A 9693-nucleotide genomic window follows, 5' to 3' on the forward strand; every position below is an offset into this window, starting at 1 on the left:
ACATGATCTAATTAACAGGCACTTGCATTCTGAGAAGTACCTGCTCTTTGAAAGAAGCCCACTAAATATTCATTACTATATTGTCTCCACGGAACCCATATAAGCCCTAGCCTTGCTTCCCTTTTTGAGTCAGCCTTTTGGAGAGGCTTAGTTCCCCACTGACTCCTTTTGCTTGACTCAAGCAAAATAAAGCTTCCTGAAGGTAAAGTTTGTCTTTTGAGTGTATTCTTAGTAGGGAAAAGACAAGGACCCTGTGCGTCAGATTGGTGATTGGTAACACTAGTCCAGGGTAGGATTAATGAGAAGGACCTTTCTCCACAGCTGACAGAGAGAAAGCCTTCCCCTGGAGCTGACACCCAGAATTTGGACTTCTAGCCTACTTTACTGTGAGGAAATAAATTTCTCTTTGTTAAAGCCATCCGCTTGTGGTATTTCTGTTATAGCAGCACTAGGTGACTAAGACAAGGACCAAAACAGTTGTTCTGGGATTTAGTTGTGTTTTCTAAAGTTTGTGGGGTTGGGGTTAGTGCTGTAATATTCATGTGGGCCTGTACCTATACCTCTAGTTCAATGGTTCTCAATCAGGGGATATCTTGCCTCCAGGGGATATTTGGCAATTTCTGGGTCCCCAGGTGGTACAAACAGCTAAGCAGTTCAAAATCATTCAGGCACATCAGAAGAAAGGCCTGGCAGTCTACTTCTCAAAGATCACAGCCATTAAAAACCCTATGGAGCACAGTTCTACTCTGACACACATGGGGTCAACATGATTTGGAGTCTACCCAATGGCAACTTTTTTTTTTTTTTTGGCATTTTTTGGTTGTCACAACTGGAAGTAGGGGTGTGGGTAGGGGGTGCTACTGGCATCTAGTGGGTGGAGGCCAGGGATGCAGCAGCCCCTCCATAATAAGGAATTAGTTAATTGACTCAAAATGTCAATAGGCTGAGTTTGAGGAATCCTATGCTGGTTCTCTGTCACTTAGATTGGGTGCATGGGAGCCTTGAAGTGGCCGTTGTCGAGGAAATCTGTGCTACACTGCTTTGTCTGGACTCTCAAGGCCACCAACCGTATGAAAACGATTTTACAAATCTGTAAATTATAGATAACCAACAGCAATGCAAAACAATTCTTGTCTATGTTGTCGTGTTGTTGTTGTTAGTTGCTGTCAGTTCTGACTCTTGGTGACCCTATGTGTGCAGAGTAGAACTGTTCCACAGAGTTTTCGAGGCTGTGACCTTTCAGAAGCAGTTAACCAGGCCTCTCTTCTGAAGTGCCTCTGGGTGGGTTCAAACTGCCATCCGACCCAAAAACCCACTGCCTTCAAGTCGATTCCGACTCATAGTGACCATAAAGATAGGCAAAATCTGTCCTGTCTGGTAGAAGTTCAGTAGACTTGCCTGCCTCACTGTGGAAGAAACTTGTTTTCCCTCCATTTGAACATTTATTTCAACATTCCTTTGCTCCATATAAATTAGTGCTTTTTTTTTTTTTTGACTTATCCTTTAAACCTGAGGTAACACCTTACCAGCTTCCTCATTAGTACGTTAAATAAAATCTTTAAAGTATTAATTTTTATACCTGTGTTAGAGTCATAGTTTACCTTTATTTGAAATTATCTTTTAACAGCACCATCCAGCTTTCAGGAGCTGAGGGAACTGAGCCATTTCCATTGGAAAACACCCTTGCCATGGCCACTGAGGTAGGAACCTGGACTTCAATGTGAGCTTCAAAATGGCAGGGTTGTGTCTGTGTGGGCCGTTGCTGTATTCCTGGTGCCAAGAGCAGCGCTCAGCAGTAAAAACTTTTTCCCAGTCTGTAGGTAATCTTTTTACCCTTTTGATGAAGCCTTTGGGTGAGCATAGGTGTTTGATTTTCAGGAGCTCCCAGTTACCTAGTTTCTCTTCTGCATTGTTGGTGATGTTTCGAATACTGTTTATGCCATGTATTAGGGATCCTAACATTGCCCCTATTTTTTCTTCCATGATCTTTATTGCTTTAGATTTTATATTTAGGTCTTTGATCCATTTTGAGTTCGTTTCTGTGCATGGTGTGAGGTATGGGTCTTGTTTCTTTTTTTTTTGCTGATGGATACCCAGTTATGCCAGCACCATTTGTTAAAAAGACTGTCTTTTCCCTCATTGAACTGACTTTGGGCCTTTGTCAAATATCAACTGCTCATATGTGGATGGATTTATGTCTGGATTCTCAATTCTGTTCCATTGGTCTATGTATCTGTTGTTGTACCAGTACCAGATTGTTTTGACTACTGTGGCAGTATAATAGGTTCTAAAATCAGGTAGAGTAAGGCCTCCCACTTTGTTCTTCTTTTTCAGTAATTCTTTACTTATATGGGGCCTCTTCCCATTCCATATGAAGTTGGTATTTGTCTCTCCAACTCATTAAAAAATGTTGTTGGAATTTGGATCAAAATCGCTTTTTATCTATAGATGGCTTTTGGTAGAATAGACATTTTTACAATGCTGAGTCTTCCTATCCATGAGCAAGGCATGTTTTTCCACTTATGTAGGTCTCTTCTGGTTTCTTGCCGTAGTGTCTTGTAGTTCTCTTTGTATAGGCCTTTTACATCTCTGGTAAGATTTATTCCTAAGCACCTTATCTTTTGGGGAGCTACTGTAAGTGGTATTGATTTGGTGATTTCGTCTTTGATGTTCTTTTTTGTTGGTATAGAGGAATCTAATTTCTGTATGTTTATCTTGTATCCTGATACTCTGCTGAACTCTTCTATTAGTTTCAATAGTTTTCTTGAGGATTCTTTAGGGTTTTCTGTGTATAAGATCATGTCACCAGCAAATAGAGATGATTTTACTTCTTCCTTGCCAGTCTGGATGCCCTTTATTTTTTTATCTAGCCTAATATCTCTGGCCAGGACCTCCAGCACAATGTTGAATAAGAGCGGTGATAAAGGGCATCCTTGTCTGGTCCCCGATCTCAAGGGGAGTGCTTTCAGACTCTCTCCATTTAGGATGATTTTGGCTATTGGCTTTGTATAAATGCCCTTTATTATGCTGAGGGATTTTCCTTCTATTCCTATTTTGCTGAGCGTTTTTATCACGAATGGGTGTTGAACTTTGTCAAATGCCTTTTCTGCATCCATTGATAAAATCATGTGATTCTTGTCTTTTGTTTTATTTATGTGGTGGATTACATTCCTTGTTTTTCTAATGTTGAACCATCCCTGCATACCTGGTATGAATCCCACTTGGCCATGGTGAATTATTATTTTTTTTTTTTGATATGTTGTTGAATTCTATTGGCTAGAATTTTGTTGAGAATTTTGCATCTAAGTTCATGAGGGATATAGGTCTTTAATTTTCTTTTTTTGTGGTGTCTTTTTTTTTACCTGGTTTTTGTATCAGGGATATGCTGGCTAATTGTCCTTTAGATAAAGGTTTACAGAACAAACTAGCTTCTCATTAAATAGTTAGTACACACATTGTTTTGTGACATTGGCTACCAACCCCACAGCATGTCAATACTCTTCCTTCAAACTTGGGTTCCCTATTATCAGTTTTTCTGTCTCTCTTGCCTTCTAGTCCTTGCCGCTGGGCTGGTGTGACCCTTTAGTCTCATTTTGTTTTATGGGTCTGTCTAATCTTTGTCTGAAGGGTGAACCTCAGGAGTGACTTCATTACTGAGCTAAAAGTGTGCCTGGGGGCCATACTCTCAGGGTTTCTCCAGCCTCTGTCAGGCCAGTAAGTCTGGTCTTTTGTGAATAAGAATTTTGTTCTATATTTTCCTCCAACTCTGTCTGGAACCCTCTATTGTGATCCCTGTCAGAGCTGTTGGTGGTGATGGCTGGGCACCATCTAGTTGTGCTGGATTCAGTATGGTGGAGGCTGTGGTAGATGTGATCTGTTAGTCCTTTGGACTAATCTTTCCCTTGTGTCTTTGGTTTTCTTCATTCTCCTTTGCTCCTGGCAGGGTTGAGGCCAGTGGAGTATCTTAGATGGCTTCTCACAAGCTTCTAAGACCCCAGACACCACTCACCAAAGTAGAATGTAGAACATTTTCTTTGTAAACGATGTCATGTCAATTGTGCTAGATGTTTCTTGAGACCATGGTCCCTACAGCTCTCAGCCCAGTAATTCGGTACCTCAGGGAGTTTGGATGTGTCTATGGAGATTCCATGACCTCGTTTTGGGATTTAACTCTGATAAATGAATTTAAGGGTTGATTTCTTCTAGTTTAGTTGCACAAGGATTAGTTAGAAGGATAAGATAGGGTCCCCTCCAAAGACGTTCTAATAAGTCTCTCAGCTGATATCTTTTCCAATAAACATAATCTCCTGGTTTAATAATAATTAATGAAGGAGAGTCAGGTTTCTGCTTCTCAAATGCCTCTTTAACTTGCAAAAGATATTTCTTAGGGTAGCACATTAAAGATTGAAAATATTTTAATAATTCTGGTTGTAATAAATTAGGATCAGTAGAGGCCACGTAGGGAATGATCGTGAGCCTTCCAGTGATTATTTCATAAGAAGTAAGTTTATGAGACTGTTGTAGTCATCTAGTGCTGCTATAACAGAAATACCACAAGTAGATGGCTTTAACAAAGAAATTTATTTTCTCACGGGCTATTAGTAGGCTACAAGTAAAAATTCAGGGTATCAAATCCAGGGGAAGGTTTTTCTCTCTCTGTGGGCTCTGGAGGAAAGTCCTTTTCCTCAATCTTCCCCTGGTTAAGGAGCTTCTCAGCACAGGGACCCCAGCTTCAACGGATGTACAGTCCTCTCTCTTGATAGTATGAGGTCCCCATGTCTCTCTGCTCACTTCTATCTTTTACATCTCAAAAAAGATTGGCTTAAGACACTATCTAATCTTACAGATCTCATCAATATAACTGCCACTAATTCATCTTGTTAACCTCATAGTGATAATAGTGATAGGATTTACAACACACAGGAAAATCTCATCAAATGACAAAATGGTAGACAATCATACAATACTGGGAATCAGGACCTAACCAAGTTGATACATATTTTGGGGGGACACAATCCATTTCATGACAGAGATCCAAAAGGAGTGATTCTTAAATTTAGAAGGACTAAAGGGAGAACTTTAGTCCAGGCAACCCTAAGGGTCAGAAAGTTGAGCAAGAAGAGTTTTTATTACATTATTATAAGGATTGTGGATAGTAAGGGCAATGCAATCTCTGCTATATGTGGAAAACTCGGCACAATTCTTGAATAACCTTTCCAGTAAAATGAGTTTCCCAATCACTGCGAAGAATCTTGGGTATTCCCCAAGTTGGTATTATGTTTTCAAGAAGCTTCTTTGCCACAAAAGAGGCAGTAGCCCATTGGCAAATAAAAGTTCTTACTTAGTGTGAAAATCTACAAATCATCACTAAGACACACTTGCAATCACTCGAAGGTGGAAGCTGGATAAAGTCCAACTGTTATGCCAGGGAGTGTAGGCCTAGAAACAAAGGATGTTGGCCAGGGGGAGTCTTAAGAAGTTTCCTAGGATTTTAACGAGGGCAGGTGGAGCAGTCATATATGCTGGGCTGCTTCAGAAAAACTTTCTCCACTGGTATTTCCTGAAAACTTCTGTTATTTTATCTCTCCCTAGACGAGTATTCTCATGTAGAGTCCTCATCATACGGACATGCAAAAATTTAGGAAGAACAATTTTGGCTTTCGGCCCTATACATGGCTTAGTCTCGGGGTCTTGATAACAGCCTGATTTTTTCATGCTTCAGCTTCTTCGGACTGAGCCAGCTGCTGAGGTTTGAAAAGCTGTTCTTTGGTGGGTGCAAATATCAGTGGTTTCACATGAACAGCCCCCTATAGATTTTCCCAAAAGCCACTCTGTGCCTTCTTTTGCTATTATAGAGGCAACAATAATTTTGGAAAGAGTCCTTTTTGCAGCTGCATCTGCCAAATAATTTCCTCTAATTTCTTCACTTTGGGGCACTCCCTTTGGCTGGTATGATTGTATTTAACAACGGTAATTTTAAAAGGGAGCAGTAAGGCATCCAGTAGGTTTGTTACTAAAGCCTTATTTTAATAATTTTACCGGAGGAGGCTAAAAACTTCTTTGTTTTCATAACATTCCAAAATCATGCATAATTTTATGTTCATATTTCAAATCTTTAAACATTGTTTTGGATTTCTCTTTAGCTAATTTACATACTCAGTTAAGAGCAATACGTTCAGTTTGTTGAGTCAACTTAGCTTTGGAGAACGGCTGGCTTTCAAGGACTTCGGTAGAAGTTGTAATGGTGTAGCCAGCCTGATAGTGAGAACTGGGAGTTGGTCATATTTTATTAAAAATATCATACTAGGGTTTGCCAAAAGAGTCATTTTGTTTTGTTTTGTTTTTATCACTCTGGGAAGTCAGAAGCTGCTCAGTCAAGTTTAGACAGTAATGGGAAAGACAGTCATCTTTATCAACTACAGGAAGAAGGGTAAGCCCGAACCAAACCCACTGCTGTCAAGTCAACTCTGACTCACCCTATAGGTCAGAGTAGAACTTCTCCATAAGGTTTTCAAGGAGGGCCTGGTGGAGTCGAACTGCCAACTTTTTGGCTAGCAGCTGTAGCTTTTAAGCACTATGCCACCAGGGTTTCCAGGGAGAAGAGTAGCTGGGTTTAAAGTGGCCACCATATGTAACCTAATATTAGTGGCTGCCAGGAGGAGCACTTCATAAGAAGTAGGCCAGCTAGCAGATATATGTTGGGTTAAAGCAGAATTAAGCAATGCAGATACAGCATGGGATACGTATACATTTAAAAGGTTTCTCAAGACTATACCCACAGTGTTTTCTACTGACTTTGCTGTCGTGGCCACTGACCTAAGACAAGGCTCTGGCTACAGGGTCCAGCTGAAGGCTATAGTAACCCACAGGTCTATTTTTTCCCCGGTGTTTCTGGTTCAGAACACCTAATGCATTACCAGAAACTTCATGGACAAAAAGTGTGAAGTTTAGATAATAGAGAATCCTAAAGCAGGCGTTTTAACCAAAGCTTTTTTAAATTTAGTTGTCACCCCTTGATCCTTCGGGGTAAGATAGAATGGATCAGGCTCAGAGACTTTTAAATATTTACATAAAGTTTGTGTCATTAAAGAATAATTAGGAATCCAAGCTGGAAAATAACCTCAAAGACCCAGAAATTCTCTTGTTTCTTTGTCTTAGGCAAGGGAAAAGTGGCAATAGTCTCTTTTTTCTTGGGGTCAAAAGAAATACTTTCTGTACAGATTAAATGACCTAGGTATTTGATAGAAGGCTGAGCTAATTGCAATTTTTCTTTTGAAACTTTATGTCCACAAAGGGCTACATGTTTTAACAATTCAAAACTATCCTAACAGAGTAGATTTATTTGGAAATTGTAAAAGCTGTAAATCTGCATGCAAAATTTGAGAAAAATAACTGGGAACCTCTGTAGATCCCTGGGGCACGACATTCTGAGTTAACTGTTGATTTTCCCAAGTAAAAGCAAACACAACTACTTTGGGGGTCAACAGGAATGTTGAAACAAGTACTACGAAGGCCTATACAGCAAAGCACACTGCTTCAGAGCGAACATTAGAAAGTAGCAGGTGTGAATTAGGAACAATGGGGCATTTAGGAGTAACAATGTGGTTCATTGCACAGAAGGCTTGAACAAATCTACAACTCCTTCCGTAAGGTTTTTTTTAACTGGAAGCATAGGAGGGTTGCAAGGGCTAGTGCAAAAACCAAAAGAAAAACAAACAAACCCATTACCATCAAGTCAATTTCAACTCCTAGTGACCCTATAGGACAGAGTAGAACTGCCCCACAGAGTTTCCAAGGGGTGGCTAGTGGAAGGGACAAGTAATCCTTTAGAAAGGATTGAATAATAGGAGTTATTCTTTCTTTTGCTTTCCTTTTAAGTAGATATAGTGGGACCTTAGGCAAAGGATTTTAATAGGTTCAACAGACAAAACTTTACCAACATCTATATGATTTATGGCCCACAAAGTTTTGAGGACTTGATAAATAAATTCAGGGGTGAGAGGATCTATTGGAACAGAACTTTGAGGAGGCGTCTTAAGGGCTTGCATATGGCAAATAACCTCTTCTTTTTGTGAGTTGTCTGTTGTCTTGATTATTAGGCAAGATTAATAATATTTCCCCCTTTTCATTAAATTGTAGATGGCAATTCCATTTAGATAAAATACGTCTTCTTGATAAGTTAACAGGTGTTTCAGGGCTTGGCAAGAAGGTATGAAAATATTCCATGGAGCCAAGAGAGACTGGTACAGGCTGAGAATGAAAGAGTATTTGCTCTTTATTTGTAACTCCGACTATAATTGAAGTCTTTTTATTCTGGGGCATGGGCTTTTTTAAGTAAATGGGCTTTATCGCAGATAAGGTAGTCCCCAAATCAAAAACTACAAGGTTCTCCATTAATATCCATAGGTCTTTGTCCTTGAGAGTTTAGAGCTACCAAAGGAAAAGCCCCTGTTTAGTCTCCGGGGCCTCTTCAAGCAGCTACAGCTCTTAACCACTAGGCCACCAGGGTTTCTGTTTTCCTGAGTAGACCTGTGTGTAACTGTAAATGGAGGGCCATTGACTTATTCATTAGTCTGAGTAGCCTGTTTTGTTTCTAAAGTCTTGGCAAGCTCATGAGCTAAAGTAGTTAATTCCTCAATGGAAGCTGCTTTCCAATCCAAATGATGTTTCTTGACTAAGGCTGAAATTTCAGGCTTGAGGCCAGAAATAAATGCTCCATTAAAAGCTCCTTTCTTCCTCTCATCTGATGGGTTCAACCTGAAATGTTCTGAAATAATCTGGATTGATAATCATAAACACTTTCATCTCTGTGTTGTATAAAGAATGGACTTTTGTCCAGTCTTTTTTTTTTTTTGAGAGGGGGAGCCTTAAGAATTGTTTCATGCAGCTCATTGGGTTTGTCTTTAGCTTCTTTGAGAAGGACATTGGCCATTTTGCCTGTATCTAAAGCTAAATCATTTTGGGGATCTTTCTGTTTAGCCATTCTAACCTAGTGGTGCAGTGGTTAAGAGCTATGGCTGCTAACCAAAAGATCAGCATTTTGAATCCACCAGCTGCTCCTTGGAAACCCTATGGGGCAGTTCTACTCTGTCCTATAGGGTCACTATGAGTTGGAATTGACTCAATTGGAGTTTTTTTGTTTTTCTCTTTTTTTGGTAAATATACTTTTGCTTCCCGAGGGCCAACTACCATATGGATTAATTGATATGAATCACCCATACAGGCTAATAAACATTAATAAGAGCCCTGAATTCCTTGGGAAATTTATGAGGGTCGTCACATAAATTCGAGAAATGTTTGGCAATACTGTGTAGTGCAGTATGAGTCTGAGGAACGAAAGTAATAACAGGACTCTGGATTTTCTGTAGTGCTCACTGCAGGTTCTTCAGGGTGAATTTTAAGACACCTTACTTTTTTTTTTTTTTAATCGTACTTTAGATGTTAAAAGACATTTTAATGACTTTATGACCTTGACCTGGCTAGCTTAGGGCTCTTTGATACCACACATTCTCTGAATTAGAAACTCCATGAATAGAATCCTCTGTCTTCGAACCTGCAGTAGATTCTATTGAAAAGAAAGGAAGTTCAGGCGGAGAATTCTCAGCAGGACAGGGAGGAAGAGGAGGATACAGAGAAGATTGCTGGCAGGGGGAGCAGCAGCAACAGGTGTAAATAAAGCAGAGCTCTGGCTTT

This window comes from Elephas maximus, chromosome 17, assembly GCF_024166365.1.
Source record: "Elephas maximus indicus isolate mEleMax1 chromosome 17, mEleMax1 primary haplotype, whole genome shotgun sequence".
Lineage (NCBI taxonomy): Eukaryota > Metazoa > Chordata > Mammalia > Proboscidea > Elephantidae > Elephas > Elephas maximus.